The following is a 17,660-nucleotide window of genomic DNA, read 5'->3' as shown; positions in this document are numbered from 1 at the left end:
CCTGATTTAACTCCAATACTGACATAAAATGGTTTCAACTATTTTTATACACAAATTTTTGAACAATAAAGTTTATTTTTAAGTGGGCATTTTCAACCTTCTATCCTATTCAGACTTGTCCTTGCAATTTTTAAGTCCCATCTCTTCTAACAGTTCCCACAAGAATTGTTGTTAAAAATGAAATTCAGTGTAGTCTCCTGAGAGATGAAATATGTCCTTCAAAATAATTTCACCACAATACATTTTCTGACTCAGGAGATTTTGATTTTTGTCAACTTGGTCTCAAGGCAAACCTTGAGTGTTAATATAAAGAAATAAAATGCAGTGCTAATGATACAGAGACTGCAAATTCCATTAGATAATATTCTCTATTTATGTGGAATAATGAACTAATTCAAGATTTTAACATACTAAAGTATTAAAAATTAAATTACTACAGTGATTGCATCATTTCTGATTGCTGCTATAACAACCACAGACTTAGTGGCTTCAAAGAACAGAAATTTATGTGTATTTACAGCTTCATAGATCAGAAGTTCAACATGAGTCTCTCAGAGCTAAAATCAAAGCATCTGAAGGCTGCTTTCTTCCTGCAGAACGTAGGGGAGATTTTATTTTCTTGCCTTTTCCAGCTTTTAAAGACCACTGGCATCACTGGCCCACTCCTCCAGCTTCAAAACCAGCGACGGTGGGGGCCAAGTGAATCCTCCAGTCCCAGTCCAGTTTTTGGATGACTCAGTGCTGGCTGACATCTAGATTGACATTGACATTGTGACACAGGACTCTGAGTCACAGTGTGGGGTATTTTGTTACACAGCAATAGAAAACTAATGCATCATATGATCTACCACTAAGTCTGTGGTTATTTGTTATAACAGCAATAGGAAACTATGTAATCACTGCAATAATTTAAATTTTAAATACTTTAGTATATTAAAATCTTGAATTAGTTCATTATTCCACATAAACGTAGAATATTAGCCAATGGAATTTGCCATCCCTGTATCATTATCATTGCATTTTATTTCTTTACACTCAATGTTTGCCTTGAGACCAAACTGACAAAAATCCCCTGAGTCAGAAAATGTATTGTAGTGAAATTATTTTGAAGGACATATTTCATCTCTCAGGAGACTACACAGAATTTCACTTTTGACATGTGTTCGGAGGGTCACTAATTCAATTAGATGCTCTTTTAAACAGTGATTCCTTGTTCTAATAACATTAAGGAGCACTATATACTCTATGCCTACTCTTGGATAATTAAAATATACATTAGTAGGAAATAAACTTTCACACGATTTAACTCAAATGTGAAGTACATTAATTTGACCGTGGGTCACCCCCTGCTACTTCCTCCCCTGCCACCTATTTTCAAGCAGTATTTACTAACAGCCTTTAGGATACCTTTTGCAAAATTTTGGTTTACTCTAATTTTCTTATACTTTTTAAAATAAGAAATTGAGCCGGGCACGGTGGCTCACGCCTGTAATCCCAGCACTTTGGGAGGCCGAGGTGGGTGGATCACCTGAAGTCAGGAGTTCGAGACCAGCCTGACCAACATGGTGAAACCGCGTCTCTACTAAAAATACAAAAAATTAGCCGGGCCTGGTGGCAGGTGCCTGTAATCCCAGCTACTCAGGAGGCTGAGGCAGGAGAATCACTTGAACCCGGGAGGCAGAGGTTGCAGTGAGCCAAGATCGTGCCACTGCACTCCAGTCTGGGCGACAGAGTGAGACTCTGTCTCAAAAAAAAAAAAAAAAAAGAAAAAAGGAAATTGAATGGTAGAGAGATTGGAGCTTTCTCAAAGTCTCTTAATTTAGGCAGCAAAATGAGTTTAGAGCATAACAAAACTACAACTGAGGCCTCCTGGTTCCTGTGTCCTTTACCTCTGCTGATCAAAGTTTGCTTTAGGGGAATACGTGAGCAGATGGTTAATAGCATCAAGAGGCAAGGCCTGAGATATCACCTCACACTAATCAGAATAGTGATTATTAAAAAGCCATGAAGCAACAACTGCTGGCGAGGTTGTGGAGGAATAGGAACACTTTTACACTGTTGGTGGAATGGAAATTATTTCAACCATTGTGCAAGACAGTGTGATGATTCCTCAAAGATTTAGAACTGGAAATGCCATTTGGCCCAGCAATCCCATTACTGGGTATACACCCAAAGGAATATAAATCATTGTGTTACAAAGATACATGCATGCATATGTTCATTGGAGCAATATTCACAATAACGATGATATGGAATCAACCCAAATGCCCATCAATGATAGACTGTATAAAGAAAATGTGGCACATATACACCATGGAATACTATGCAGCCATAAAACGAAACAAGATCACGTCCTTTGCAAGGACATAGATGAAGCTGGAAGCCATTATCCTCAGCAAATTAATGCAGGAACAGAAAACCAAACAGCGCATGTTCTCAATTATAAGTGAGAACAATGAGAACACATGGATACAGGGAGGGGAACAACACACACTGGGGCCTGTTGGGGGAGGATGTGGGGGAGAGAGCATTAGGAAAAAGAGCTAATGCATACTTGGCTTAATACCTAGGTGATGGGTTGATAGGTGCAGCAAACCACCATGGTACACGTTTACTTATGTAATAAACCTGCACATCCTGCACATGTACCCTGGAACTCAAAAAATAAAATAAAAGAAGAAGCAATGCCTGTTTTTCCCTTCTTGACTCACTTCTCCTGCCCTCCCATTATACCATGACCTGAAACTCAGCCATCAGAGTGTTTGTAATGGAAGCTTCAGTACAAGTGAAAAAGTCTTTAGGAGGAAAAACACTTTATTCTGTTAGCAATTGCTTGCAATTTAGGATGAATTAAGTATTTACGGTTTTGATAGCTGGGCGTGGTGGCCCACACCTGCAATCCCAGCACTTTAGGAGGCTGAGGCGGGTGGATCATTTGAGGTCAGGAGTTCGAGGCCAGCCTGGCCAACATGGTGAAACTCTGTCTCTACTAAAAATACAATAAATAAATTAAAAAAAAAAAAATTAGCCAGGCGGTAGTGGTGCATGCCTGTAATCCCAGCTACTCGGGAGGCTGAGGCAGGGGAATTGCTGGAGCCTGGGAGGAGGAGGTTGCAGTGAGCTGAGATCAGGCCAATATGCTCCAGTCTGGGCAACAGAGTAAGACCCTGTCGCAAGAAAAAAAGAAAAAAAGTTATGGAAAAATATGTAATAACTGAGGATCCTAGGTCACTGAAGAGGAGTATAGTGCTTCCCTGGACTCTGTTTTTTTTAGAGGTCCTACTTTTACTTTCTCTGGCGACACCACCCCTGTGGGGTGAGACTTGTGCAGTGGCCAATATACCTTTTCCACCCAGAGCCCACATTTCCCCTTTAGACCATATTTCAGCTACCCAGAGAGCCCAGAGTTGCCCTGCTAAAGGGCCTTGCCCCCATTCCTCAGATGCGGGCAAGTATCTTCCCTGGGACCACCCTTCGAAGGCAGACCATGCCACGGCATCCATGCAGTGGACCCAAAGGGTGGCCAAGGGATGGTGGCTGTTTTTGTGGGGTGTACACAATTCCCAGGCCCGTCATAGTAAAAGCTGAAGTCGAAGTTCCAAAGAGAAGGTGAATGTCTTGAAAGTGGGGAACTGCTTTTCCTAGAGCCTCAATATTTAGGCACAAAGCACTGAGTCTGCATATTCTGAATTAGAACCTGCCCTGTCAAGTTGTTAGGAAACTGTATTTATCAAGTTAAGTGGATAGAGCATATTTTATTTAGTAGTTTTTAGCTGGATTTATACCTTTCAACTATTTAGACATGTGGTATGTGGGCTTCCGTTTGTGCGCTTGTCCCTGCCTGCCGTGCGGTTTCCCGCTGGGCTGGCAGAGGGTGTGTTTTGTGTGTACACATATGCACACATTTGTTGAAGAGGCACACAGTGATAACAGGAGTGGAGGGGGTGGGGATGTAAGACAAATCAATTTTCCAGCATTGCTCTTGGACCTGTCATTCTTTGTCGTCAAAATAAAATCGATTCTTCGGTACATGAGATTAATTTTAGATATTACATCTGGTAAGTATTTATTAGGTAATATCTAGAACAATTTAAAAATATTTGCTGCCTCTACATAGTACATTCATCAGCAGTTAAATTCCTTGATTGAAATTCTCAGTTCAGCTAGATTCCGAGGAACCCAAATATTGACATATCTCAGTTATTGACAATCTCCTTTGTCCCAATTCTTTTAGCCCAGTGTTTATAAAGGGTGATTACAATATCAGCAGCACCAGCCACCTGGGAACTTGTTGGAAAACAAAATCTGGACAGTCAGTCCCCAATCCCTAAGCCTAACCTAAAACCCCTAAGGTGGGCAGATTCAGAAGTCCACTTAAGCAGCTCTCCGTGTGATTCTGAAGCTTGGCTGCAGGTAAGGGTTGGGAACCAGCTCTTTGGCCTATACTGACTTCTTGATAAAGTTGATTAGAGGCAAATAAGGCTGAAAGTTTTCTTTGTTCCTGGTTATATTGGTTCAACAGACCCAAATACACACCACTGGGAAAAACAGCATAATTTTATAATTGAAATACAGAGAGCTCTCACTTTAAGTTTTTTTTTTTTTTTTTTTTTAAGAAGAAATGAGTGCACTATTGTAGTTTAGATATTGCAGCAATTGCTAGATTTTGTCTGCTTGGTGCTTTTGCTAATACTTGCTCTCTTTTGGATTTCCTTATTTTTATATTGACCAGTAGTTTCAAGTCGCGGTTCTGGATATTGTTTTCCAGGTTCAAAACCTGAGAGGTGCTTCATTAAGTTTTGAAATGCCGTACAACAGAATCAATAACTTGAAACTGAACTTCAGAGTTGGAAAGTAGCAAAAGAAAAATGCCACTGTTTCTCCACATGTAATTTAACTTCCATAAGGAAAATAAATCTGTTGCTAGTTTTTTGTTTTGTTTTGTTTTGTTTTTTACAGTTTCATTAAATTCTCTGATCACGGTATTAGTGAGCAAACCCACTCTGATATTCACTGTAATTGAATAATAATAAAAAAGGAGTGTTTTTATCTAGTGGCATAAAAAGAAGATGCAAAATAAATTGTACTGATTTCTGGACTTTCAGTGAGGGTTAATATTTATTTACTAATTGACATTTAATATAATTTTACTTTGTATTTACTTAGAAATAAAGTGAATTGATGTAAAACAGAGAGGAAAGCAAGAGAGGATTGAACATAGAAGTGCTCCAGGATCAAAGCTGGTGTGTCATGGGACAACTTTTACAAGTTAGTTATTGGTCATCTTTCTGTCTTTATTAATCCACTGTTTCAATATGAACACTGTAGCCAGTGAGACTGCTTCAAATGAATGTGAAAGAAAGCTGATCCTCATCTGCTGAAACCTGCGAAGTCTACTTGTAGGCCTTGCTAACCTGTGAAACCACCTCTATTGTTAGCCATCGTTTTTTATTTTTATTTTTTAAAGGACTGATGTATTCAATAGGTAGAATTAGAATATGATTTGCACCTCTTGACTTCTTATTTATAATTCTTCTTCCTCATTTCTGGGGTCTATGTTTTGTCCCTTCAAATGTACATTAAACTTTTTAAGATCCAGGGTCTTCATTTCATTTGCATTTCTACCAGCACCTAATAGTTTTCTACTCTTAGTGAAAACTAAATAAATTATTTGAAAATAATTAACATTGTAGCTCACTCGAGTAAAGTCAAATTGATAGTGCACCAGTGTTACAAAGGGATATAGAACATACATGGTGAAAAGTGAACATCTCACCTAATTCCAAAGCTTTGTCTTTGGACCTTCATTTTTCTTATTTTATATAAAGGGTTTCTATAATATACATTAGAATTCTTATTATTAACATTACTTTTAAGTGACAAATAATTGTATACATTTATGGGGTACAATGTGATTTTTGATATATGTATACAATGTGGTTGATTAAATCAAGATAATTAAAATATCCATCATCTCATCCACCCATTGTTTTCTTAGTTATTTGAAATTTTTTCTTAGTTATTTTAAAACTCAAACATTTATATTAAAAATACAGGTTGCCTATGGTTCCATTCCGAGAAAGGAAGTAGCAAGTAAATTCTTCTTGCATTTTTTACAGAAAAGAAAGTGAAACATAATGTTGCAGGATGAGAAAATTCTAAAAAAGAAAATATGATGGTTGGGGGAATATATATATCAAAAAATTTCTTGATTTTATACTTACAAAATAACTTTCAAGTTTTAATTTTTATTTACTTGAAGGTTTTTGTGCACATTTGAATATTAATGTGTTTCTTCTCAAAATGAATATTTGAAATTAAAAAATAAGAAAGGATGATGTCTATATCTTTTGCAATCTGCAGTAATTAAAACGAGTTCACACCTTGATTCTACTCATTTTGAGAAAAGTAAATTTCTCAATATTGTAAATTATATGCCTGCACTATGGCATTTTATTTTATATTCTTAAAATATGTACTTTAAGAAATGACCATTAAAAGAAAAGACAAGTAAACACAGCTTCATCAGATTGTATCTTAGCCTTTAGATTTGCAGTTGTTTAAAACTCATAGAAACAAGAATATGATCAAATAGTTAAAACTGAGCAATATGAATGGACGACATTCTACTCACATAACAACACAATGTACTGAAAAAGGCGTATCTTGCATTTCAGTCCAACTATTTTTCAAGTTTGCAGTGAGTATGTATTATTTGTGTACCATGTGCAAAGTGTCTTTCTAGGAGCTATTGCTACAAACGTGAATTTTAAAAAATTAATTTTCCTGCCCCAAAGTAGCTTATAGTAGAGAGAATTAAAAATACAGAGATAAATAAACATAAAGTTATTTATGACCATTTTCACTAACAGTTTGATACTATAAACAACTAACTGTCACTGGGGTGCACTCAGCAAAATTTTTAAATTTTAATATTTAAATATGAAATCTAATTAATGTGTCACGAACAATGGTAATAGAAACTGGTAAGATGAAAAAGTGTTAGTCCCACTTATACTGAGATGCAGGTTTAATGAATCTGCTCTTGCTAGATATAAAATAATTAGCTAACCTACATTGGGAAGGTCAGGTATTTTGTAATGTCTAATAAATATAGAGGATATATATCTATGATTATAAAATAATACTGCGATTTTGCACCTACAAGGTTAATTTTGTATTACAAAAGTAAATTGAGACCTTGTATGTCTCAACCTTGTATGATTTAATATGCAATCACTGAATCGTAGTTTTAGCTTGGTCTTCAGCTCATCCTCAGGAGATTCTAAAGAGGGATGTTGGATGCATGTTGATATAGTATCTAGACAGGTAAAGGTAGACTGTGGTGTGTTAGGACCACGAATGTGTTATAAAAGCAAAGTGAAGGTACTGCAATTTGTAGATCACAACACCATTTGTGAACCTCCAGACACCCACATTTAATCCACACCTATCCTTCTGGGGTAAGATTGTAGTGTGCAGTTTTATTGTGTTTTACAGGTGGGATAAATAACTAGTTTCACGTTGTTTTTGGAGTAGGGAATAAAACAGAGCTCTTTTTACTTCTTACCCTGTAATTTGGCTACTGCTTTCCCTTAACAAGTCATTATATTCTCTTTCGCAAGTGTCTCAAGTTATTTCTTATTTTGAAATCCTGTCTTCTCAGTTAGATTTGGGACTGGGCCGCTTCTTCCATATCGTATAACACTGATCATACAGTAAATGCTTATAGTCCTTGATATATGTTTTAAAAGTTTTTAAAATTTTGTATTTTATAAGAATTGCTGATACTGAATGGAAAAATTAAACATCACAGGAATGCTGATTCACAAGTATCCTCTGACTGCTGGCACATTGAATACTGACTTTGGCTTTGAGGGGCCTGTGCCTTCCTAACACATTTTTTCACTTGCAATAACAAAGTTGCAGTTTTCTGACTTTTACAAATGAAAAGTGCTGTAGAATAAGCAAAAAATGGGTTTTAACTCCTCTGAGAAACTTATTATGTAAATATACATTATTATGATAATAAATAATAATAATCTATTTTCTGAAGCATAATGCCAGTGCAAAAGTCATTTGGGGAGGCAAACATTTGTTAGTTGTATGGAGGTTTCATCAAATCAAGTCTCCATTCCATGATAATAGATACTTAAATGGATTTTTCTATTTCATGAAGGCACTTCAAAGTTTAGAAGCAAATGCATTGTTAGAAAGATCAGATAATAAAAACGATAATTTTTCAAAAATCTTTATGGCCTGCCAAATTTGTTGCATGAAAAGAGCAGAAAATCACAATCCTTTGGTAAATTGAATTTGATTCTTTTTAATTTATTTGTTCATTCCAGTTACAAGTCCAATCACAGGTTTCTCAGACTTGCTGAGCTTGGGCTTTTATTCGACTCAAGGTGTTTTAATTTTGAATGTAGCTTTTATAGTTTTTGCTTTTAGGGAAAAGAAAGTTGCCTGCCCTTTTTTTTTTTTTGTAAGAGACTATTATAAAATTCAAGTATAAGATTAAAATAGGATCAGTGCTTCTCATAGTTGGGAGATATTTGTGATGCCTTATTCATCTCTGTTAATAAAGAGTTTCGAAGTTATGTTAATGAGCTGCACCTGAAGGAACTAGGGGATTCTTGAAAAGCTGGAACTAAAGGAGGATGCAAAGACTGTAATAGAGTTGAAAATTATAACATGGAAGAGGACATAGTCTTGTTCAATTTTGAGCCAGAAGGTAGAAATGAAAAATTTAGGTGTAAGTTATGGGAGAGTGCTTTTTAATTCAACTTAAGGAAGGGGTTCCTAGTAATGTTCCTGAATACAGAAAGTATTCATACTTCTGTGAGGAATACTATAGAAAGGATTCCTGAATCCTGTTGAGGACTTGAACCCGTAGGTCCTATAAACCTCTCAACTCTTAACATTTTGGCAGTTCCATTAGAATCTGTTTTTACTGCAAAATTCGAAATACAAAACTCAAGTAGTTCTCAAATGGATGCCTGCCTCCTAATTTTCCAAGTTCATTGATTAAAATACCACTTTTCCCAATTCCAAGTATCAAAACGTTCATCTTTTTCATATTTATTTCTCCTAAAATCTCTCATAACTCACCAGTCACCTAAGCCTACCGGTTCTTGTTTCTCAGTGTCACTCTTAATTATTATGTTATTTGTTCTCATCTGTCCAATCAAGGCCCTCATCAATTTAGACCTGTATTGCCACAACTTCTTAACATGTCTTTCTAATATTTGCATATATAGTCCTTAATCTGTAATTTCCTTTCGTATACTTTTATGTCACTCTCATTAAGAATATAACACTTAATCCTTTCAATGCGTTCAGATTTTCTCAATCCAGTATTTAAAATCTTTCTTAATGTGGCCCCAACTTATCAATATTTTCTCTTACTGCTTCCAAATGTCAGCCAGTTTGTTCCTTTTGACTCCCCTCAACCCAACACACAAGCTATAGGTACAAGTATAGGTAAAATCTTACAATCTTTTGTGTCCCTCCAAGAATGTTTCTTAGACCTAACTTATCCCACAATAACCTTTCTTTTATTTTGAAATTAACTTAAAACCCACCATGTGATTTATGTCAAAAGAATATCCACTTTTTAAAATAGCTGTCCACTAGTTTGTTTACATGTGTATGTAAAAGTTACAAACATCACTTTCCTATTTTAAAATCCATGACTCTATATTTCATTTTACAATTTTCCATAGAATCTAAAGCAGTGTATACCATGAACATATATTAAACACACATCAAATTCCTATCAAATGATGAAATAAAAAATTATAAGTAGTATATGTTAAATGGAGAAATGGATCAAAGTGACTTCTCAGGGAAAGACCTCTAAGATATCTGTGGGTAGATGTGCTTATACTGATTCTCTTAGAATTGGAAATAGTTGTGAGTGCCAATAGAGTCAGCCCTGATTTAACACATGTCTTTTCTCTTGGTCCATTTTGATGAGCAGTATGCCATGGACTATTAGCCCCCAAAACATTTTGCGTTAAATAAGATATCTCACTGCACATAATTCTCATTTTGCAGTTAGAGCTTCAGGCTTTATTACATCTGAAATACCATGGAACACATAATCTTGACTTTGATTTTTTACAATGTATTCAGGATGAACAGAGATTTTAGTGAATTTGATTCATATCATCAGCTCATTTATTAGAAGATATAATGACAGAACCATAAACCTGTCACCCGAGGTGGCACTAATGAACTACTTTTGTGAGCTCCCTAAGAAATGAGGGTAATATTTGAATTGAAATGGACAATTGAAATGGACATGGTTCTTTATTTCTAGAGGTGCAAAAATTGCACTTGTAGGTGTGAGATCCTGTCCTTGCCTGTGATTGATGTGTTTTTTTGATGAAAGAATGCCATTCTGCTGAAATTCCCAGAATTTTTATTTTAGTCTTATCCTCATCTCAATCTTAATTTCCTATACTTATTGGATGTTTCAGGTGTTCTCTTTCCTTTAAAGTAATGAGAGAAAGATAAATAGCAAATATAAATATGATTTATCTATAGAACTTTTAATTTTTAATGTCTTAGCCTTAAAGGAATCTATCACAGAACTACTGGTCCCAGGAATGTCTGTCTACACAACATTAAATAATTAGCAGTTCACCACCATAATACCACCACCAACATCACAAATCATATAATTGAGAGTCTGCAGTAGAAGCAGACATTAGTAATTATAGCAAAGGTTATTTAATTATAGATGAAATAAGTGCTATGAACAAAATGAGTACATAACAGAGACCTGATCAGTCTGGGAGGGACAGGGGAATTAGGGGAGGAGCAGGGCCAGGGAAGCTTCTCTGAAGAAGTGACATTCAAAGAGACAGGAAGTGTGAGTAGAAGAAAGGAGTGGGTTAGGTGAAGATCGGGGATTGAGTGGGGATGGGGCTTTTAAGCGAAGGAAACAACTTGTTTAGTGGCAAGAAGTTACTTAGCTCTTCAGAGTAATGAAGGAGTAATCATGTGCCTTGAACATAATGAGAAAAGAAAGGAGGATATGTAAGGCTGGATGAAAAAGTGAATAGAGGCCATATCACAAAAAAAATGTTGTTAGTAAACATAAGGAGTTTGAATTTTATTCTAAGAGAGTGGGAAGCCCTACTCTAATGACATGATCCATTTTAAAGATTACTCTGATTTTTGAAAGGAAAAAGACCGGAAGCAAGAGATCAGCTAGGAAGTTTTAGCAATACTTTCAGAGAGAGAGAGAGAGAGATGAAGGTACTTGAGTCAGGAGAGAAGGGGATGGATTTGAGATGGATCAGGGAGGTAGAAGAACATGGTGATTGCTGTTAGGTAGAGGATAAGAGAGAAGAGCTGTCCTTCAAGATTTATGGTAGAAACAGCTTGATGAATGGTACTGTCATTTACTGAATGGGAAATGGTAGAAAAGAAACAGGTTTTTGAGTTTAGTTTAGGCCAGGTTGGGTCCTGAGTTGCCTAAAGTGGGGCTGGGAGGAATGCAGTTGGATAGTCAATGGATAACTGAGACAGCAGTACTGAACAGGACACAGAATTTGAGCCACTTTTGTTCCTAATTTTCTCCAAATGAGAGCAGTTTCAGCATACTTTTGTACACCAAAACTAAACAGACAAAAAATAAAAAGTACCCCCGCACAAATTCAGTTTCAGAAATGTTGATGAATAATATGCATTTATTAGCAAGGTTTTGGGAGGCAAGAAAGGATGTTCATGGCATAGCAAAGCTTCTCATTTAGCTCCCTTGAAATATTTTAGCACTTTCCCAAGGGCTCTTTCTCAACAGCAGCTGCTTCATCTCTTACCCTCTTTTTCTACAATCCTCAACTTCACCCTTACCACTGCCTCACCCCCATCTTCCACAATAAATCTTTATTTCTGTAAGTTTAGCTTTCCCTTATTTCCTGTCATCAATAGAGTCACCACTCACCTCATCAAAACAAAGATCCAGTTCAGAAGCTACCTGCCAAAGAATGGTGAAGTTTGAAAGGACAGGGAAGACTGTAAAGAGTAAAGAAATGCTTTCCTGCAAAATAAACATGTTAATTACATATTCAGGATAATGTAAGCTATGAGTGGAATCTCAACTTGAAAAATTTACTACTGGAGAGAGAGATATTAAAGGAGCTATTGTCTAGCAACTTGAAAGGGAGGAGGAAATCCAAAAGACTAGAGGTTCCCTAAACAAAGGAAAAAGAGATTTACAAAGAATGTAATGATCAATTTATCAAATCTGTCAAAAGGTAATTTGCATATTTAAAAATACAAATGAGGCTGAGCATGCTGGCTCATGCCTATGATCCCAGCACCTTAGAAGGCCAAGATGGGTGGATCACCTGAGGTCAGGAGTTTGAGACCAGCCTGGACAACATGGTGCAACCCTATCTCTACTAACAATACGAAAATTAGCTGGGTGTGGTGGTGGGCGTCTGTAATCCCACCTACTTGGGAGGCTAAGGCGGCAGAATCACTTGGACCCTGGAGTCAGAGGTTGCAGTGAGCCGAGATGGTGCCACTGTACTCCAGCCTGGGTGACAGAGCAACACTCCATCTCAAAAAATCAAAACAATACATAAAAACAAAAATACTACAAATGATAACATTTTACTTTATAAAAAATCTGCTATATATACTTTCAGAAAACAGAAAAATTGACAGGCCCGAATTTGTGCCCCAAATCTTGCTATGAATTTCTTTTGTCTAAACATGGCAACATTATTAAGTTTTTTTAAATTTAACTAAATCTAATGTTTAAATTTAATGTTTAATTAAATTTAAAAATGTTTGTGGGTACATAGCAGGAGTGTATATTTATGGGTTACATGAGTTTTTTGTGTGTACATAATAGGTGTATGTATGGGATACATGTGCTATTTTGGTACACTCATACAATATGTAATAATCACACTCGGGTAAATGGGATATCCATCATCTCAAGCATTTATCCTTTCTTTGTGTTATAAACAATCCAATTATATCTTTTAGTTATTTTAAAATGTACAATAACATTGTTGACTGTAGTCATGCTGTTGTGCTATCAAATATGAGATCTTATTCATTCTATATAGCTATATTTCTGTACCTATTAACCATCCCTTCTGTCCCCCCACCCAATAGCCCTTCCTAGCCTCTGGTAGTCATTATTTTACTCTCTATCTCCATGAGTTCAATCGTTTAAATTTTAGCTCCCACAAGTAAGTAGGAACATATAAAGTTTGTCTTTTGGTATGTGGCTTGTTTCACTTAACATAATGTCCTCCAAGTCCATCTATGTTGTTACAAATTATGGTATCTCATTCATTTTTTATGGCTGAATAGCAGTCCATTGTGTATATATATCACATTTTCTTTATTCATTTACCTGTTGATCCATTCAATTTAAGTTGCTTCCAAATCTTGGCTATTGTGAATAGTGCTGCAATAAACATGGGAGTGCAGATATCTCTTCAACATACTGATTTCCTTTCTTTTGGGTATATACCTAGGAGTGGGATTGCTAGATCATATGGTAGTAGTGCCATTTTTAGTTTTCTGAGGACCTCCAAACTCTTTTTCCTACTGGTTGTACTAATTTACATTCCCATCAACAGTGTACAAGGGTTCCTTTTTTTAACATGCTTGTCAGCATTTGTTATTGCCTGTCTTTCTGATAAAAACCACTTTTTTTTATCAGAAAAAAACCACTGGGGTGAGATGTTACCTTATTGCAGTTTTGATTTCTATTTCTCTGATGATCAGTGATGTTGAGCACCTTTTTATATACCTGCTTGCCATTCATGTCTTCTTTTGAGAAATGTCTATTCATATCTTTTGCCTATTTTTAAAATCATATTATTAGATTTTTTCATATAGAGTTGTTTGAGCTCCTTATATATTCTAGTTGTTAATTCCCTGTCAGATGGATAGTTTGCAAATATCTTCTCCCATCTGTGGGTTGTTTCTTCACTTTGCTGATAGTTTGCTTTGCTGCAGCTTTTAAACTTGATGTGATTGCATTTGTCCATTTTTGCTTTAGTTGCCTGTGCTTGTAGAATATTACTCAAGCAATCTTTGCCCAGACCAATGTCCTGGAGAGTTTCCCCAATGTTTTCTTTTGGTACTTTCATAGTTTGGGATCTTAGGTTTAAGTCTTTAACCCATTTCAATTTGATTGTTGTATATGGTGAGAGATAGGGTTCTAGTTTCATTCTTCTGCATATGGATATCTAGTTTTTCTAGCACCATTTATTGAAAAGACTGTCTTTTCCTAATGTATACTCTTGGCAACTTTGTCAAAAGTGGGTTCAATCATTTGTATAGATTTTTTTATGGGTTTCCTGTTCTGTTCCACTGGTCTATGTGCCTGTTTCTTTATGCCAGTACCATGCTGTTTTGGTTACTATAGTTTTGTAGTATAATTTGAAGTCAAATAATGTGATTCCTCTACTTTTGTTCTTTTTGTTCAAGATAGTGTTGGCTATTCTTGGTCTTTTGTGCACTCACGTAAATGTTAAAATTGTTTTTTTTATTCCTATGAATAATGTCATTGATATTTTAATAGGGATTGCATTGAATCTATCGATTGTTTCAGGTAGTGTGGACATTTTAACAATATTGATTCTTCCAATCCATGAACATGATATAGCTTTCCTTTTCTCATGTGTCCTCTTCAATTTATTTCATCAATGTTTTATAATTTTTATTTTAGAGATCTTTCACTTTGGTTGTTAATTTCTAGGTGTTTTATTTTATTTGTAGCTATTGCAAATTGGATTACTTTCTTGATTTCTTTTTCAGACTGTCTGCTATTGGCATATAGAAATACTACTAATTTTTGTATGCTGATTTTGTATCCTGCAGCTTTACTGAATTTTTTCATCAGTTCTAATAGTTTCTTTGGTGAAGTCTTAGTTTTTTCAAACATAAGATCATATTATTTGCAAACAAGGATAATTTGACCTCTTCCATTCGAATTTGGATGCTCTTCATTTATTTTTTTGTCTGACTGCTCTAGCTGGAATTTCAGTACTATGTTGAATAACAGTGGTGAAAGTGGGCATCCTTGTCATGTTCCAGATCTTAGAAGAATGACTATAGTTTTTCCCCATTTAGTATGATACTAGCTGTGAGTCTGTCATATATTTCTCTTCTTGTGTTGAGGTATGTTTCTTCTACATCCAGTTTATCCAGGTTTTTTTTTTTTTAATCATGGCAGAATGTTAAATTTCATCAAAGCCTTTTTCATAATCAATTAAAGTGATCATATAATTTTGTCCTTCATTTTGTGGATATGGTGTATCACATTGATTGATTTGAGTATGTTGAACCATCCTTGCATCCTTGGAATAAATCCCACTTGGTCATGATGAATATTCTTTTTAATTTGTTGTTGAATTCTGTTTGCTAATATTTTTTGTTGAGGATTTTTGCATCAATGTTCATCAGTGACATTGGCCTGTAGTTGCCTTTTTTGATGTGTCTTTGTCTCGTTTTGGTATCAGGGTAACACTGGCTTCATAGGACGAGTTTGAAGTATTCCCTCCTCCTCTATTTTTTGGAGTAGTTTGAGTAGGATTGGTATTAATTCTTCCTTAAACGTTCGGGTAAAATTCAGCAGTAAAGCCATCTGGTCCTGGGTATTTCTTTGCCATGAGACTTTTTATTACAACTTTGATCTTGTTACTTGTTTTTGGTCTCGTCAGGTTTTGAATTTCTTTATGGTTCAATCTTGGTAGGCTCTGTGTGTCTAGGAATTAATCCATTTTTCTTCTAGATTTTCCAATTTATTGGCATATAATTGCTCAGTGTAGCCTCCAGTGAGCCTTTGAATTTCTGTGGTATCAGTTGTAATGTCTTCTTTTTCATCTCTGATTTTATTTATTTGGATCTTCTCTCTTTTTTTCTTAGTCCAGCTAAAGGTTTGTCAATTTTGTTTATCTTTTCAAAAAATAACTTTTTATTTTGTTGATCTTTTGTATTGTTTTCTTCCTTTCAACTCTTTCTGCTCTGATCTTATTTCTTTTCTTCTACTAATTTTAGACTTGATTTGCTTGCTTTTCTAGTTCTTTAAAATTCATCAAGTTGTTTATTTGAAGTTTTTTGACTTTTTTAAAGTAGGTGCTTGACATGGTTTGGCTGTGTTCCTACCCAGATCTCATCTTGAGTTGTAGCTCCCATGATTCCCACGCATTGCGGGGGGGACCCAGTGGGAGATAACTGAATGATTGGTGCAGTTTCACCCATACTGTTCTCGCACTAGTGAATAAGTCTCACAAGATCTTGTGGTTTCTTTTTTTTTTTGAGACGGAGTCTCGCTCTGTAGCCCAGGCTGGAGTGCAGTGGCCGGATCTCAGCTCACTGCAAGCTCCGCCTCCCGGGTTCACGCCATTCTCCGGCCTCAGCCTCCCGAGTAGCTGGGACTACAGGCGCTGCCACCTCGCCCGGCTATTTTTTGTATTTCTTAGTAGAGATGGGGTTTCACCGTGTTAGCCAGGATGGTCTCGATCTCCTGACCTCGTGATCCGCCCATCTCGGCCTCCCAAAGTGCTGGGATTACAGGCTTGAGCCACCGCGCCCGGCCGATCTTGTGGTTTCATAAGGCATTTCCCTTTTCACTTGGCTCTCATTCTTTCTTGCCTGCCACCATGTAATATGTGCCTTCCACCATGACTGTGAGGCCTCCCCAGCCATGTGAACTGTGAGTCCATTAAAACTCTTTTGCTTTATAAATTACCCACTCTTTGGTGTGTCTTTATCAGCAGCATGAAAATGGACTAATACGGTAAATTGGTACTGGGAGTGGGATGCTTCTGAAAAGATACCCCAAAATGTGGAAGCGACTTTGGAACTGGGTAACAGGCAGAGGTTGGAACAGTTTGGAGGACTCAGAGGAAGACAGGAAAATGTGGGAAAATTTGGAACTCCCTAGAGATTTGTTGAATAGCTTTGACCAAAATGCTGATAATGATAGGGATAATGAAATCCAGGCTGAGATGGTCTCAGATGGAGATGAGGAACTTCTTGGGAACTGGAGTAAAGGTGACTCTTGTTATATTTTAGTAAAGAGACTGGCAGCATTTTGCCCCTGCCCTAGAGATTTGTGGAACTTTGAACTCGAAAGAGATAATTTAGGGTGTCTGGTGGAAGAAATTTTCAAAGCAACAAAGCATTCAAGAGGTGACTTGGATGCTATTAAAGGCATTCAGTTTTAAAAGGGAAACAGAGCATAAAAGTTCAGAGAATTTGCAGCCTGACATTGCAATAGAAAAGAAATACCCATTTTCTGAGGAGAAATTCAAGCTAGAGGCAGAAATTTGCATAAGTAACGAGAAGCCAAATGTGAATCACCAAGACCATGGGGAAAATGTCTCCAGGACACTTCAGAGAACTTTGCAGCAGCCTCTCTCATCACACGGTGATGAGAGGCCTAGGAGAAAAGAATGGTTTTGTGGGCTGGGCCAAGGGTCCCTTTGCTGTGTGCAGTCTAGGGACTTGGTACCCTGTGGCCCAGCTGCTACAGCCATGACTAAAAAGGTCCAAGGTACAGCTTGGGCCATGGCTTCAGAGGGTGCAAACCCCAAGCCTTGGCAGCTTTCATGTGGTGTTGAGCCTGCGGGTGCACAGGAGTTAAGAACTGAGGTTTGGGAACCTCCACC

The 17,660-nt window shown here is 36.6% G+C and overlaps 2 long non-coding RNA genes across 3 annotated transcripts in view; one reads left to right on the top strand and one right to left on the bottom strand.

The window, feature by feature from the left end:
- LOC114678401 (uncharacterized) overlaps positions 1 to 17,660 on the bottom strand; it is a 280,951-nt gene that overhangs the window by 200,996 nt on the left and 62,295 nt on the right. The gene's annotated exons all lie outside the window — the stretch shown is intronic.
- The window catches only part of LOC106998501 (uncharacterized), an 88,499-nt gene continuing 75,045 nt past the window's right edge, over positions 4,207 to 17,660 (top strand). Inside the window, exon 1 of one of the 2 annotated variants that reach the window (XR_013417302.1) lies at positions 4,207 to 4,413. This is a non-coding gene — a long non-coding RNA (uncharacterized LOC106998501). The remainder of the gene's footprint in view (positions 4,414 to 17,660) is intronic. The other variant, XR_013417301.1, reaches the window with a different exon arrangement.

Source organism: Macaca mulatta, chromosome 5, assembly GCF_049350105.2.
Source record: "Macaca mulatta isolate MMU2019108-1 chromosome 5, T2T-MMU8v2.0, whole genome shotgun sequence".
In the NCBI taxonomy this organism is placed as follows: Eukaryota; Metazoa; Chordata; class Mammalia; order Primates; family Cercopithecidae; genus Macaca; species Macaca mulatta.
The sequence above is the reverse complement of the archived record's forward strand: the minus strand, read 5'-3'. Positions and strand labels throughout refer to the sequence as shown.